Below are 18,261 nucleotides of genomic sequence, written 5' to 3'. Positions count from 1 at the left end.
AGAGAGGAACCCGAGCTACTGTGTATTTGGAGACCAGAATAACACAGAGACTTCATGGTGTTATGTTTTGACAGAGCCAGTCAGCAAACATCCAGAACACCACAAACCACATAGGCCATTTTGATCACATTTGCACCTAAAATGGCGCCTGTGCTATCTCAAATAATAATAAAAATAATACTTTTATATTGCTTACGGTAATTGTGGAGCTACTGTATGGGTCTCGCCTATAGGCAGTGTGAAGCCACCAGATACTGGCTGCTGGCTATAGTTTGTTGGAGACCCTTCACAAGGATATTCTTAGGTACCACAGCACAGCATAAAGTATTAAAACAACTACAATATGAGCACAACAGAATGTAAACAGTATTCTGGCCTCTGATCTCAAGCCATTTTTATTCAAAAAACAGCATTTTTAGTACGATTTTGTGGAACTGTGACACTGGATCACATTGTTTTTGAGTTGCAACTTCAGTCAATAATAGTGACAGTACATTTCACTAGTTTGCCTTCGCATTCAGATCATGATTAATGCTAAAAGAACTCGGCTTGCTGTCCTCGAAGGGAGCTTTGCACCTGAGCTCTGAACCTACAGAGAGAGCGAACCTGGGGCTGGGGTTTGAGCCCCAAGTTCAACCCCCCCAAAAGAATGGTTGAGGGACAGCAAGCTGGGCCCAACTCAGACCTTGTGGGAGCATGCAGCATACCTTTACTGAAACAAAAGAAAGGCTGATGGTCCTGGGATTTCTCATTGAAATAAGTGTCAACAAATAAATTAGAAGATTAAAACTGTCAGTTTATGGGGGAAATAGAAGCGGTGAAGACGGGAGTTTGCTTTTATAATGCATAAGCTGTGAGATCAAAGTCCAAAGCGCGAAATAGCACCTTTATACACCCAGATAGCATTCTAATAGCTACACCTCTGTAAGATGTGTGCTAAGAATCGGGAGCTCTGGAAAAAACAGAGCAGTTTCACAAATGGTCTAAATCAAAAACGTCTTTCAGACATCTTCAATATGTCACTATAGTCCTATTCGCACAGGAGTAGTGTATCTAGCGACCTCTTGTGATTTAGAAATTATCCTCCTAGATTTAAGTGTCGTGTGGTCTGTTCGCATGCGATAAGCAAAGCTTGTAATTTTACATACATTTCCTGACTTCTCTCCAGGATATGATATTGAGGCTTTGCGTAACACCTTGTCCTATACAAGCAACGGCGCAACACGCAGTAAAAGCCTTGCAAGCAAGCCTAATGATGACCCATTATTGGCCCACTTAGGGCTTGTCTTAGGGCCCCCAGCAGGCTGACAGCGCAGGGCCCCTGAGATTTTGCCCACACAGGCCCTGCAGAGGCAGCTCTCAATCCAACACACCTGCCTTTAATTTTCAGGTTCCCCTAAACAAGTTAATTAGCAGGTTGATATGTTTGATTGGGGTTGGAGCTGAAATCTGCAGGACAGGTGCCCTCCAGGAACAGGATTGGATTGATCTACAACGTTTTCACTATAAATACTTTTCAGATCACAATTTATATTTATACACATAGAGAATAAGATGTAATTCTGAAGGTGCTTAGGTAATTCACTACATCTAGGCATAAAGGCATTCTCCATCTAACATAAAGTTAGAGGTTTCTCCAAAACACATTGAAAATAAGAGAATCCATCTATATTTTAGGTTAAGGCAATTCTCAATTCAACCTAAAACGGGGAGGCAATTACTCCAATCATATTTTCAATAGAGGCAACACTCCTAATCTAGCCCCCTTCAATATATTTATCTAAAACACTGGAAATATAATAAAAGACTTGATAAGTTTTCAAATGAATAAAGGTTAACAATTTATTTTGCAAGGCAGGTTACACTTAATTCAATAATTTGGTTATTCCAATTCATCAACCAAATGCTTCCATAATGTTTGAATACATACACAGACTGTGAGGGAGCTTCTTGCTAAAGAATTACTCCATGATGTTTTAAAGTCATGGACAAAGTGTGGGGAAGATTCTTGCTAAAGAATGCTTCCCCAAATATTAGGAGATCAAAGTCCCACATCAGGATTTGGTTGGTTAGGATTTTGTGACCTGGGACACCAAATGGGATTGTTAGCCTATCTCCTTAGGAAGACAGGAGTGCAAATTATGCTCAAAGTTCTTAACTTTGATATCGTTTTCTTAGAATAACAGAAATTAGACCTTATTACGCATCGCACCATGACCTTAAAAATAAAACCACACATGAATATACAATTGTCATCTTAGACGGACATATTACATATATAAGAACATATATTTTTAACAGTTACTCACTGATGTGAGTCATACCTTTTAGATGAAGAGATCAAGTTACTCAAATCTTAAGATTAGGAAGACTGTTTTGGGTTCAAACCTTTAAGATGAAGATATCATGAGATCCAAAGGTTGAAATCGCACCACCTGATGTTAATTATTTCACATTGTCTCTTTCCTAAACTAACCCAAAGTTATATCCAGTTTTACACTGTCAACACAAAACCTGGATGGGCCCAAAGGTCCAAAAGTTGCTCTGGGCCCGAACGGGCTGGCCCACTCTGGGCCATCATGGGATTAATGAGGGCAGTCCGCTAGTGTGAGCTGCTCACAGAAAGCCAGAGCTGAGCCCAAAGCTTTGGGCTTTATCTGGGCAAGCCCACACTGGGCCTGTTTAGGTTTGGTGTAAGCTGGCCCTAGCTTACTGTGCCAGCTAAATGCCAGCATGGGCCCCGCAGCAGTCGGTCAGAACTAAGTCTTTGTTGAAATTACATGTGTGGTTCTGGAACAATTTGAACATAAAGAAAATAAAATTATTGCTATATATTTACACAAAGTGTTTCTTATTATCAACTTATAATAATAATAATAATTAACAGGATTTTGTCTGAATAGCACAGCCACATAACCATTATTTAATAACACCGTCACCGGGTGACGATTCATTATTATTCCCCACCAATACATTACCTCTACTTGTAACCCTCAGACTCACTCATGGTCTCTCTCTGTCTACAATATTCCTGAAAAAGTACCTTAATATAATTAAGGATTTTGATCATTATATTATTTTTCATCATCAGTTTATTGTATCTCTTTAAAGAAAAAAGTTGCATTTACAGACATTTTATTGCAGTACAGCAGTGCAGCAATATAAAACATTTACACAGTTATCATAATCACATGAAACAATGTAAAGAGATTAAATGCAAAACCCTTTAGGTGTGCTGACATGTTTTCTTGTAAATGAGCAATTTTATCAGACTCATTGTATTCTCCCAACAAACTGCTATTTCAAAATGGCCCGAGGCCAGGATTAAACAGATTTGAAGCAAAAGTTTTTAATAAACATATAATACGTGTAGAGAGCATTCGTTTAATAATTTGGCTTTTGGTGGTGCTTAGCACCTTCTGCATTTGAGTTCGTCATAGGAAAACTCTTTAATGCTAATAGAGAATCAAACATAAGCAAGCATTTACTCAAATGCACATGAAAGTTTATATTGATAATATTAAGCATTAGTTACTATATTGGTGTTTTTTCCTCCTCTGGTCTTTTAGTTAATCTCAGCATAAGTCACATCAACAGATCCAGAAGCAACTCCTGAAAAAAAATCATGCAAAATACTAAAATGGATTCTGAACACAGATACAAAGTAGTGTGTTTGGTGCTGTTTTCATATTTGTTTAATATTTTAGTTTATCTCACCTTGATCTCCTCCTTTCTTCAGTTTAGAGTACACAATGTCACCACCTTCACTGTTATTCCCTAAAAATGAAAAGAATTGGGAAACTTCATTATCAACAACCCAACATTCACAAATCTCTTCTGACAGTTTAACTTCTGAAAAAAGATGACAGTTAAACAAGAATATAAATATAAAATTATAATATATATAAAGATATTAAACACATTACGTATTAACTGTTTATAGACATGTTCAATAAAAGCAGCAGAAAGCCACATCTTTGATTCAGCATGTTATTGAAGCATGATATTACCATAAGTTATTTGTGTTATTTTAAATGTTTGGATATCTCTGTTGATCATGATGTTTTCTTTTACCTTCCTTCTCTTTCCTTTTCTTCATTTCTTTCTTAGGTCTCAGTTCAATATCAGCATAGGTGAGATCAGCTGCTTCACTTTCATTGTCTACAAGGAAGAATAAAGAAATGATTAAGAGTTTTCTCTTCTTAGTCTTTAGTTTACTCTTCTTCTTGTTTCTACAAGCAGCCATATCACCCTGTAGCCCAAGACAGCTTGCACACTGAAGTTAAGCAGGGCTGAGCCTGGTCAGTACTTGGATCGGAGACCACCTGAGAAAACCAGATTGCTGCTGGTAGAGGTGTTAGTGAGACCAGCAGGGGGTGCTCACCCTGTGGTCTGTGTGGGTCCTAACACCCCAGTATGGTGATGGGGACACTATACTGTCAAAAAAGCACCGTCCTTCGGATGAGACGTTAAACCGAGGTCTTGACTCTCTGTGGTCGTTAAAAATCCCAGGATATTCTTCGAAAAAGAGCTAAAGGTAAATGTAACAAATTATTATTATTATTACTACCTTTGCTCTTGAGTTTCTTTTTCTTGACGTTAACCTGTGAATACACGGCATCACTGTGGCGGGCCTTAGTCTCTGAGAAGTGATAATGTTTTGACCATTAAAACTCATTTTACTTTTATTAGATTAACGACATTAATGACATCAATACATTACCTGCCCTTGTGTCTTTATTAGTTATAGAGTTATAAATATGAGCATCTCCTGTAATGAAGAAAATAATGAATAAAGACCATGATCTTTTATCTTGTAAAACCTTCATCGAAATATTGTTTTACATGAAGAGCTCAGATGCAAAAGCCGCTAAATGCCACTTCTGTCAAAAATGAGATAATGATATTAAACGGATGCTCTTGGCATGTATCATACATTCATTAAATATTTTTGCTTCAAATGCACTTAATCCCAGGCTCGGGTCGTTCAAAAATACCGGTTTGTTGACAGAATCCAATAAGAGTCTGATAAAAAAAATGCTCATTACAAGAAAATATGTCAGATGCACCTAAAGAGTTTTGCATCTGAGCTCTTCACATGTTGTCTAAGCATATAAATGCATGTGGTCTTTCCCATGCCAAACACTCCAGTACCATGCTATGCTGTTCTGGGTGGTTGCTATGAATGTTTTTTTAGCCTGTTGCTATGCAGTTACTAGGGTGTTCTGTGTTTATGTTGGGATGCATCAGCTCTTATAAAAGCAGATTTCTGGCACTAATCATACTGTATGAATGTATTGTAAACTGACCAGACTGCAGTGGAGTGTAACCATCTTCAGTCTGTGTTTGATCTGATGTCTGACTGATGTTCTGCTGTTGACTGACAGCTGAGAGACACTGAGAGAATTTTTGTTTTTTGTAGCACCACAGCAAGACCAAGAAAAAGATCAAAAACACGACACCAGAGCTCAGTCCAAGACACAGACCAAGATTAAGACCACGAGATAAAGATCCTGCGGCTGGAAAAGCAGAGATACATCCTTAAATAACTAAAATGTGTAAAAGTATCTCAACGGTGCTTATAGAGGAGACAGATCACCTCTGACTAAGATCCAGCTCTTTGGAGACTCTCCTCTCTCTGGGTGTTTACAGTAGTAGAAACCCTCATGTGACTTTGAGACTGTAGGGATGATCATCATGTCTCCTGTAGTCTGATTCTGCACCACTGATCCATCTTTATAAAATGCAGCTCTCATGTTAGAGGGGTTTTTATCTCGACATAAACAGCGTAGAGTCAGAGTATCTCCTTCAGTCACAGGATGAACAGGACTGTCCAGAATCACATTAACATCTACACAATGGAAGAAATAACTGATGATTATAAATTATAAAAATATATCAGATTGATTTTCCCCATTTTCTATCAGCTTGTTACATCTGGCAGATGATAAACAAGTAAAATTCCATAGACTTAAAATGAAAGAGCATCTTTATCGAGAGTCCAGAATATAATTAAAATTATAATATATAAGACTCTAACAACACCTCAGCAACCAGTAAGAAAACTATTGTAATCATATACACTGTACTGTAGTGCTGGTCTAAAAAACCCTTGGGGAAACCGTATATAGCACAACAACCACCCACAACACTTTCATTGTGTAGTTTTGCAGAAGCAAATATCTGCATTTATATGAAATGAAAATGCTACAATCTATACTTATTTAATATCCACTGATTATTGAAATTAATGAAATCTGTTTCATTTCACTGATGGTAAATATTTTCTGCCTCTAAAATAAATAAATACAAACTCACTGTGTACAGAGATATTAACAGGATGAAGTTTCTCTCCAGATTCAGACTGACACCAATACACTCCAGTATCATATGATTTGAGAGATCTGATTGTACATGTAGATGTTGTCCCTGTAGATATCATGTCTGATGATGAACAAGGTTTCAGTTTGTGTGTGTATCTTCTCACTGTCCATCCAGTAGAGTTACTGTGATCCTCACAGCTCAGAGAGAGAGATTCAGATGAGAAGTGTTGAGATCTGTTGGAGCTGATGATCGGATCAGAGAGACTGAATGAGAAACACCTGAGAAGATAATGACAGAAAATCATCTTTATAAGAGATAAATGAATAAATGAATGATATAAGACATAGAATGTAAGAGATTGTTGTTGTTTAGTTGTGTGTGATGAACTCACCAGTGATCCACAGTGTTTGTGTGTTACTGTACTCTGTGTGATAGACTGGATCTCCTCTCTCTGCTCTGCACATATAAACTCCTGTGTGCTTCACAGTCACTGAACTCACTGTGTAGATGCCTTTAGATCCTCCACTGCTGTTTATGAGCTGATAATCATCTTTATTCACTGAGTAAAGTCAAAATCGTATTTTACCCTTAAAATGTTCTGAATAATATCAGGTGATGTAGATGTTATGATATGAATGAGGTATTACCTGAGTAAAGACTCTGTATAGTGAACCAGCTGAATGTCCAGCCTGTAGATGAATTTATAACCTCACACATCAGAGTCACTGAATCTCCTTCAGTCAACCACTGCTGTGGAGAAACACTTAAAACTGTCTGTGGTTTATCTGAAAGTGATAGATCTCTCATGAATAACATGTTACACTTCATCTCTTCACACTAATAATGATGAACAAACATATAAACTCACCTGATGATACAGTCAGTGTAACAGCATCACTCATCTCAGTGTTTTGTCCACGTATGTTTCCTCTACAGGTGTATTTATTACTGTCAGTGTGTTGAATGTTGTTAATTTTACACTCTTGTGTGTTGCATTGTGTGATTATATTTCTGATATTTCTCTTCTCTACAGTCCAGCTGTATGTCCACTCAGTGTCTCTTGTATCCTGTATGTCACATCTCAGAGTAACAGTTTCTCCTCTGAACAGCTGTTTGTCAGGATCAACACTCACTACAGGTTTAGGACTGTCTGTATAAAACATAATGCATTTTTCATAATTAATTTATTATATCACCATGTAAGGAAAATTCAACAAAACACATGTACACAACTTTTCATATTTCAACACTTGATCTGATTTATACAAACAATAACAGACCTTCAGAGAATAAGCAAAATTATTTCACTGAATTGTAAAAATTAGACATGAAGTGCCCTCATGTTGGTTTTAAACGTGAATTTCTTTCCTCCATAAATGCAAAATCTACTGGCAAATTATTCAGTTTAATAAGAGTAAGGCTGTCAACAATGGCCATGTGCTTTCACACAAAACACGTGGGACTGTCATGATCCTGACACAAGACTAGAAAAGCTTAAACAAGAAATGCAGTATTAGAATTTTCAACAGGCCTGAAAATTACAACTCGACCCGACCCTGTAGAAATGAGTGAGGAGTCCATGTTTAATCCAAACCAGCCATATTTATTGCGTAAACCTCTGTAGTGTAAATTCAATTTACAGCTTACACAGCCACAGGCAACAAATTGAAACTAAACAACTTCAACCCGGCAGGGGAATATAAACCAGCACCAACAGGACTGTAGTATGCCATCTCTCAGTGTCCATACAGTATGCAAACACAATCATTCACAAGAATGATCTACAGACCCGGCCTGTGGCTTTTAAACCCGGACCCGATGTAACCCGACACATCATCAACATGAATTATCTTCCTGAACCCGACCCACAGCCCGACGCTGCGGACCCCCCCCCCCCCCTTTTTTCTTCTCATACACGTATTATCATGACCAGCAGGTGGGAATTCAAATCAACCTTTAATGTTCACGCCTTTTAACAATACAAACAACTGAAACAATACACTTTAATTAAATATATAAATAGGCTATATAAATATGGCTTAAATACAAATCACACAATAATAAATAAAAAAAACCCAAACATGTACCCAGCCAGTGGCTAGCCCTCCTGTAATAGCGACAGTGAATTCACCCGCGACAAGTTAACTTTTCACCAACTCCTTCTTCTTCTCCAGGCTAAAGGCATGAATTTGTTTACTATTAACAAACATTTATTATTATTAACACTTTCAATAAATTCAATGAGATTAACAGAATGAAGCCCGACAAATGAAATGTCTTTATTCAGATGCTGCCACTGTCAGGAGTGATATTCAAGTTAAAATTCAGGGCCTTTCAGGGAGACTGGTTGAAAATGCCTGAAAAGGTTGAAACAGCGCCATCTCCTGTTTTGGATTGCATGGTCACATTTGTGAGATAATTATGGTCACATTTGTGAAAAAATCATGGTCACATTTACAAAACACAGTACATATTTGTAACACCTCTGCATTTTCTCTCAAATTGCCTTTATTTTTTGCAAAGCATTTTCTGTTTGTTTGCGAGTCGAGTATTCCCTTTGCAAAGCCGTTTGAGTTTGTTTGCAAATGCTGGATTTGTTTGTATAATTCTGGCACCAAATTCCCTCCATACATTTGGCGGACTCACACGGCTGTAGACCGTAACGTTGTCTCTTGCCTCATAAATGCCATTTTAAACAATATACTGACACAAAGACATGAATTAGTATCATTCGGAACGGTCCTCTTTCTCCAGACTTGTAAACACTGGGCCATTGTTTCGCATGATAGGCAGAGCCGGATTAAATAAATGGACTACACTAGGCAGGCTGCATTTTTTGGGCCCCCCCCCCCCATCGAGGTTATTTATGAATTGAAATCTGAAACTTACCGAAGTTACTAATAAAAGTTAATTCACATTTTACACAGCCTAGTCTTTGGTTACAAATTGGTTGTTTGTATACCAAATTAAGTCATGTGTTGTATATTAACCAGTCTATCAGACAATTTTTTGCTAAATTTATTATTTATACGTCATTACACGGCTCTATTAAATGCTATTAAATTATCCTCACCTTATCCATTGGGAGTGTCATTGTTAAGGCAGTAGTACCAGTAAATAACCAATAGGTGTCAGTAATCCGCAGGAGAGCTTCGCTGCATATTTCTCTTCAAGATTGAGAATCGCAACCAAATCCTCGTCGAGCAACACGTCCACTGAGGTAAATGTCCTCAAAACACTGGTTATTTATGTTTCAGTTATATGAATTATATAATAACAGTTTTTATATTATGTATAACAGTTTTATCTCAAAGTAATGGTAGTGCTAAAGTCTAATGTATCGTTTCTGAGGCTGCTAGATTTTTCTTTACGCAATTCACGTTTGTGAAGTGAATTTAAAACACAGATTGCTTGCAGTTGACTTAGTTAGCCACTATCCATTGGTTTTGTTATCATGTTTGGTATCTAACGTGATTTTTGTGGGGCTTAAAGAAAAAAAAATCTTGACCCCGCTAGTTCTGCCATTACAGTCATGAATCATTATGCAAGCTAACTGTTTTTTTTTTTGCCTAGTTATTCTACGTAAACATGCCTTATATAACGTAGGGAAATGATCGTTTGTCCTTTATTTATTTATTTTTTGCAGCAAGCATGTCTGTGTCCTTAAAGGAACTCTGTCAGGTACAGATTAGAACTATGAACTTGAAAATCAACCATTCTGATGACTGGCGTCCCCATCCGAGTCACCACCTCAGACAACAACAGTCATAAACTCACAAACACAAATACACTTAGTAATGGGCTTAATAAAGAAAGACTTAACTATGATTTTATCTGTGTTAACCTATGATATCAGTTATTGATGTATTTTAAATATTTACGTATCATAGGCTTATCATACATGGATTGAAGTTTTAAAATGTATCTAATATAATACTTTTTAATAATAATAAATTGAATGTTTTGGATACCACCATTAAATTATTTTGTGCGTGTAAAACACAAGCAGCAATGTTTTTATTGAATTCAAGTTTGAATTAAATTGAATGTTTTGCATACCACCATTAAATTATTTTGTGAATGTTAAACACAAGTAAATGTTTTATTTATTGGAGATAAAATGGCTGTTTAATTAATATAATACTTCTGTTTGTTAGGCACTAACAAGTGAAAATAGTTAGGTTTTGAGTACATTTATTAAAACTCGATAGCTGTAATGCTTCTGTGCAGAAGGAAGCCCGTGAGCCACGAAGGTAAGTTTGCGAGCAGATTCATTTCCACTTATTAGACAGCAGTCCGCTCATCGTGTTTTGTATTGCATCACTTAAAGATCGTAAACCTTTAAAATCGAGTTTAGTAAGATGTATACTACAGTCAGCTTTGGTTAACTATTGAAGCATCGTCTTTAAGGCTCAATGTGACCGCAGTATTTGTTGAACACTGCTGGCAGCGGCGACGTCTGTGTCCGTACCATTTTTATCAATGAGAGCATAAGTTCGTATCTCTCTGCTCCCGAGTCATAAAGCTCGTCTTTAATGAAATAATGTTTAATAACTTAAAAAAACTTCAAAAAAATTTCCTGAAAAACAATGGTTTTGGACATACGGGGATCCCACCCGACAGCTGCGAAATTGTAGATGGGACATTTGTAAAAAAAAAAAAATTCCCCCTCTGTCTGGGCCCCATCCCGCCAATCGGGCCCTAGGCACGTGCCTAGTTTGCCTTTGGGTTAATCCGGCTCTGATGATAGGTCATCTGTGACCTCTTGACGTGATGATGTATTACGTGAGGTCGCGCTGGCGCGTCACACGACCATAGGAAAATGAGAAGTTGTGGTTTAAAAGTGCATATTTTTTAATTTTTCTTGCCAGAAATGACAATCATTTCGCTAGATAAGACGCTTATGCCTCGATTCAGATCGTTTAGAATCATTTGAAACTGCAATTTTAAACTGCATTAAAACTGTTAAGTGTTGAGTCCATTAAAGTCTATTAAAATGAAAAAAAAAAAAACTGGAATGTTTTCCTCAAATAACATAATTTCTCCTCGACTGAACATAGAAAGACATCAACATTTTGGATGACTTGGTGGTGAGTAAATTATCTGGATTTTTTTTTAAAAGGACTAATACTTTAAAATTCATGTTGTCTCTCACCTGTAACATTTATCCACAATACATCACTGTAGTCTGTGTAATAGTCTGGTTGTCCTCTTCCAGCTCTACACCAGTACTGACCTCCATCTGAAACTTTAACTCTGTTGACAGTGTAAGAGTTTGTTTCTGTTGTCATCTTCTCAGTGTTTTGTGTGTGTTTGTACCAGTAAAACTTCCATCCAGTAGACTGATCAATGTGACATGTCAGAGTCACTGTGTTACCTGTCAGTACAGATCCTTCAGTCTCTGATCTTAGTTTAGATTTTGGTTTTGATCCTGTAGAAGAATAAAACACAGAGTCTCTGTTTACAGTGTAACACATCAGTTGTGTCTTTATACCATAGATATCTGCAGTTACTGTACTGATCCTTTATCTCACACTTCAGTCTCTCTATACTGATGTTTCTATTTGTATTGGAAAGTTATCAGTACACAAGGGGCCAATCACACCAAACACGTTTTAAACGCTTGGAAATGTAAGAGCAGCATAAACAGCGCACATACGCTCACTGCCCATAGAAAATCATTCAAAAAAGATGCCTGCATAAACATGGCCGCGGGAAGTGGGGGTGCTGCGGGTGCTGCAGCACCCCATGTTGGCGAGAGGGAGATTTTTTTAAGTAAAAATGTTTGCACAATTTATAGATGGGTTGCTCGGCGACGTCATTAACTGGTTGCGAGAGGCAGAAAGAAGAGACGTGCATTGTGTTGTAGGCTAGCTGTGTCTGTAAGTCAAAATGCAAAGGAGTTGTTGCGTGGATAATAGTACCAACAGAGTCAGTACTGGGTGCCTGATGTTACCAGTAAATGCGACTATTACGTTAGCCCAACATTATAATTCATACATGTATCACAGTAACACTGCAAAAATAAAGACAGAAAAACAGTTCCAACTAAAATCAAGTGTTATTTATATACAAACAATAAAGAACGCTTCAATAATTAAGGTTGTTGCAATAGCGGATCAGCTCACCAATCGGGCTTTCTGCCTCCTGGATGCTCGCGCACCCTGTAATGTTTGTAAACCGTCAACCCCGTCTATATATTACTTATGAATATTTTAGGAAATTATTTTTGACACACGTAGGTTATTACGTGTATTTTGGATTTTAATTTCATGTGCCTACCCATCTCAGTGGCCTCTTCCGAGCGCACTTCTTCGCTTTGCATCTTTTGAAGACATGGGTACGCACTCACCAGGACCCAGAAAAGACTCACACACCTTTGGTTGATGCATGCCCAATTGCCCACACAGAAATTCTGAACTCCCTGGACATTCGTCCCCTCATGAGAGACTTTGGACTTTATTATACAACCGGCGTAATGCGCGACGCGAGTGTCTTTTGCTAGAGTAAAGAGCGCGTTGATAATATGCGCATATTAACGGGATGACAACGCGGGTTTGTTATCACATACATGGATGCGAAGCAGCACAAACACGCCTTTTTAAAGGATTAAAATGTAAAAGATTATTATTGAGTCTCTTAGACATAAATGATGACCAATTATGAGACGTTAGAAGTAAATAAATGCTTTGCTTTTAAACAAATGCATCTATTTTTAAATGTTTTTAAATGCTTCCCCACAAATTTATTGTATATAATGACTCTGTACCTGTGGATATGGTGAAATGAGAACGTTTGTAAATTCTTTATCTCTTGTTTGTAACAAATAAAGTATTTTTAGAGTACAAACCTTATATAAAGCCTACTATATTCTAAAAATGTAATTACAGCATGTATTTCTTTATAAAAGTATAAAATATCAGAACTAAACCCATTATTATTTTTGTTCAATGTATGAATTATTTATAAGTTAAAAAAGCCAGCAATAGTACTATTTAGTAAAAAAAATTATATATAAGGTATGTAATTGTGAGAATATTTTACCACTGTTAATCGACGTGTAATCCTAACTTAAAAATGAAAGTAAAATATGTTCGTCGGGAGAAATTTTGAAGTTTATTTAATATTATATGTTGTTATAATATTATATGTTGTATGTAAATATATATCTATGTAATGTATGTCTGAAGTTGTACCGAAAGTAATTTCCCCTGGAATTGTTATAAGTATTTCTGCTTCTGATTAATAGCGCAAAGTTTGTCATGATAAGTTGAATATGACTACAGCAGTGGCGAACCGTGAGTACTATAGCTGGGCCTTCAAAATATGCAATGAAGTGCAAATGCTAACAAGTGAAACTGTCAGGAAGTGAAAGTATAATTAAACCCATTATTCTTATCGTGTTCACGTCCAGTGGCGGCGTCAGGGAGGAGCTAGGTGGTGCTGTAGCTCCCCCTATAATATCCATAGCACCCACCCAGCACCCCCAAGAAATGTCTGTAATTTTTTATATTTATAATTTAATGTCATGTTTGAATAGTCTTTTCATGTTGTTAAAAAGGAATTAAATAATAATTTAAAAATATATATATTTTAGTCTAAAATAACATGAGGCACAAACAGGTGATCTTCTTTGGCCAATGGGTGCAGCAGCCGGTAAACTTTTGACCTTAACGCACGGCAGTTTGTTTTTGATAGCAAGTTTGGAAATTTAGCAAAGTAGGACCCTTGATTGCGACAACATCATTAATGCCTTCGAACTCAATCACAACAACAGACGTATTGTTTTGTTGTGAAGACGTCTATGGTAAGTGCTTGATTTTCCCCTCTGTTGGCTATTACAAATTGAATTAATTTGGTGGTTGAAGCAGCAGAAATCTTAGTTTCATCTATAATGCTCCAACAATAGGAATACTGCTGATTCATCATTAGACTAGTGTTGGTAACTGGGTGTGTGATTTCGTGATCTGAGCATTTTGGGCAGAAGCGTGCACAGTTTCTGCTTGTGTTGTTTTTAATGCGGGCGTGTACGCCTATAGACCCTTTTAAGCCCGATTTACTGTTTGTACACAATTACGACGTGTCAACGTATGCACGCGCATTTTGGCAACAAAAGTATGGCGAGAATCAGCAGTGAAGCAACACAGACAGAGAAAGTTATTTTAAAAAGTTGACTTGAAGTGGAGTGAATAGAAGACGTTAGCAGATGGCCAAATATAAATATAAAGTGTGTAAATATAAATATATGGCCAAATATAAAGTGACCAGATACATTTATACGTATATTAGTATATTAGTTTAACCAAACGCAACAACCAGACAATTTGATGCTGGGAAACAGTTTTAATAAACTTTCTGAGTTCCTAACACGTTAGAACCAATGGGCAATAACACCATTCCCGTTGTATATATTATATACTATACCAAGGGTGGTCCAATGCGACCTCCATAATGAAACGCCCCCAAAATTCAAAGCACCTTCTCTTAAGTGTTGAGCATCCCCATAGCACCTGCATCAGAATATCTCTGGAGCCGCCACTGTTCACGTCTGATATGTGCAGCGTCTCCTCTTCACGAGTACCCGCTTAAGTAATTTCGTTTTTACCTCAGCCCTCAAGCTAGCCACAACATCAATCACGTTTCCGCCATTTACCTCAACCACTCTCACTGCAGAGATTCCATTAGACTGTATTAATATTAACGGTCTATGATTAGGACTTCTTCTTCTTAGGTGTTTTACGGCAGCTCGCATCCAGTTTGTTGCATGATTAGGACTTCATGAAGGCTTACAATGTTTTGTTTTTCACTCGCCCACTTGAAATCAAAGCGTGATTGGTCGATTTGCCCGTCACTCTCCACAACAAAACACATATTGGCCTTAATAGAGACAGACGATTTTGATTGTATAAGATGTTTTCATTCATGACATGAACCTGATAGTAAGCTTAACGTTAGAACATAGAAGAGAGAAAATATATTACATGTATTGTATTAAATTAAATTAAATAGAAATTAAAAAATTAAAATATATTTTTATTGAATACTTTATTATTTATTTGTATTATTAATATAAAAAAATATTATTTCTTTTTTAGGCCTTCTCTGAAGGCGTAGAAGGCCCTGAAGGTTCCCCACTGCTGTACAGTATATTGTGGATGATAATGAAAACGGATAAACAGACTCACCTACTGTCAGTGTAACTGCATTACTGATGTGTGAGTATTGTGATCCTCTGGTCTCATTTCCTCTACAGGTGTATTTACCTGCGTCAGACTCAGTAACAGATCTGATTGTGTAATACTGAAGTTTATTTTGCTGGATGATTGAATCTTTATACCATCTGTACTGCCAGCTGCTGACTCCTCCTCCATTGATGACACATGTGAGATTGACAGTTTCTCCTCTGAATACATGATCAGCAGGCCAAACAGACACTTGAGGTGTTGGTCTTTTCTGTACATTGACAAAAATTTCACATTGTAAACCATGTTTAATATTGTATAAACACTTACTTAATCCCAAAACATAGATGTGATTTATTGTTTATAACTGTTATTGCCACACATTCAGTGTTTTAGGAAATAATAATAATAAGTTCTATAAGAAGTGTATTATATGAGTAAAATTACTTACCCTTTACTGTCACTGTTATTGGTTTACTGTATTGTGTGTAAACCTGAGGGTTTCCTCTTCCAGCTCTGCACTTGTACTCTCCTCCATCAGAGACTTGCACAGATCTGATTATTTTAGTTCCTGTAGTTTCAGTGGATTCAGTGTTTGATGGTGTGATAAAGGTAAACTCCCATCCAGTGGACTGATGAATCTCACAGATCAGAGTAACTGTGTCTCCAATGAACACAGGTGTCTGTGGCAGCACAGTCAGAGTTGGTGTTATATCTGCAGTATAGAAGTTGTATAAGTTTATCAACATGATCTTGTTGCTGTAGGTTATAAATCATCAACAGTGTATTTTTATTTCACAGACGAATCTTTAAAACTCATATGACTGATGTGTGTGTGGATTTAAATAACAAAATTCAATGGTGGCTGACTTTAAAATAAAGGAACTATTTGGTTAAAAAGTTTTATTTGATCTTTATTCATTTAAATGTACATACATTAAAATCTATTTATTATCAAAATACTGCAGACATTTTTTAGCTTTCTTTAAAAGTATTTACTATTTAAAACATGGAACATTATTCAGGACAATGAATTGAATACATATTCAGTCTTAGATAATTTGCCGCATTTAAACCAAAGCACTAAATGTTTTATCCTCCGTAACTGCCACTCGTTCACTGTTCTATTAAATCATTTTCATGTGTTTTTAAACAAAGTGTATTATATGAGTAAAATTACTCACCCTTTACTGTCACTGTTATTGGTTCACTGTGTTGTGTATAAACCTGAGGGTTTTCTCTTTTTCTGGCTCTGCACCAGTACTCTCCTCCATCAGCGACTTGCACAGATCTGATTGTTTTGGTTCCTGTAGTTTCAGTGGATTGAGTGTTTGATGGTCTGATAAAGATAAACTCCCATCCCGTGGACTGATGAACCTCACAGGTCATAGTAACTGTGTCTCCAATGAACACAGGCGTCTGTGGCTGCACAGTCAGAGTTGGTTTTACATCTGTCGATATAAAATCGTTGAGAGTTGTGAAAGTTTTTCCCAAAAAGATCTTTGTGAAGTGAATGTGATTGTCAAGTATAGTAGCCCATTCTTCAAAATGTGACCTCTGCATTTTACCCATCCCAGTGAGTAGTAAACACACAAACTGCAACTTATGAATACCCATCAACTGGGAGAAATGTGCCTTACTAAAGGCACAGTATACTTGGGGGATGTGGGGACATGTCCTCTGCATTTTTCTATTTAAAACCACCATTCCCGTCTATGTTTTATGTTTGTTACTTACTTACAATTGAGGGCATTAACATACCTGTCAACATTGGGATTTGAAAAATTCAGTGAAATTTCCCAAACCCTAACACCACAAAGCAGTGTTTCCCAAAGTTATAAAAAAATTCACAGCCTGCCAGGGTATGCATTTTTATAACTTTGGGAAACACTGCTGTGTGTAGCACCGTGGCGATTGTAGATTTGCAGGTTGTGGTTGTAGCTTTGTGCATTGCCCGTAATCCTCCACCCTGTCATGACACGGTAGAGGAGTGAGGACGCAAAAGCAGAGTTCAAAAAGTAAATAACATTTAATATTAAAATTGGAAACCAAAACACAATGAGTAACATGACGAACAGGTAAGCAAACACAGGAACATCCAAATCATAACTCTGGGAACAGACAGGGTAGTGAAGACAATCATCCGGTGACTAGTGTGACACAGACAGCAGTATAAATACACAGAGACTTAACAAGGAACAGGTGTGATGCGGAATCAGTCTGTGAATTGTCCAGGTGACGTAATCGGAGACAAACACAAAACATGACACGGACTAGCCGTGACATTACCCCTCCCTCGAGGAGTGGCTACGAGACACTCACTAAAAGAAACAAAAACAAACAAAGTCTGGTAGGGTGGATCCAGGTGAGGGATAGAGGGCTTGGAGACCCTGACGAAGCCGGCAGCCGCCGGGACAAAGCCAACAGGGCGGTGAGCCGGGAGAACCGGAGCGACCCTCTTGAGGACCGAGGCAGATGAATTACCCCCTTCTGGAAATCGCCGGGGATCCGATGTCCCCGGAAGTCGCGTCCTGCCATCTCGGGAAACGGGTTCCCTCACAGTGGCGACCGCCCCAGGAAAATGATCGGGTGTGGTGTCCGTTCCCGGCCCCAGGTCGAGCACAGTGGTGGACCTCTGAGGAACCAGAGTCAACGACTCTAACGTAGAGTGGACCGCCTGGGCTGATCCCCATCCCGCAGGAGCAAGCAATCTCTCGCGGTGATCCCCAAGAGACATCGGGACTGGCAGCGTGCA

At 37.7% G+C, this 18,261-nt stretch overlaps 1 pseudogene; it reads right to left on the bottom strand.

Moving 5' to 3' along the window:
• Nucleotides 1–3,108: 3,108 nt before the first annotated feature.
• On the bottom strand, nucleotides 3,109–18,243 carry LOC129420959 (Fc receptor-like protein 5; annotated as a pseudogene).
• Between the last annotated feature and the right edge of the window lie 18 nt (nucleotides 18,244–18,261).

The sequence above is a fragment of the Misgurnus anguillicaudatus genome, chromosome 19 (genome assembly GCF_027580225.2).
Source record: "Misgurnus anguillicaudatus chromosome 19, ASM2758022v2, whole genome shotgun sequence".
Classification (NCBI taxonomy): Eukaryota; Metazoa; Chordata; class Actinopteri; order Cypriniformes; family Cobitidae; genus Misgurnus; species Misgurnus anguillicaudatus.
The sequence above is the reverse complement of the archived record's forward strand: the minus strand, read 5'-3'. Positions and strand labels throughout refer to the sequence as shown.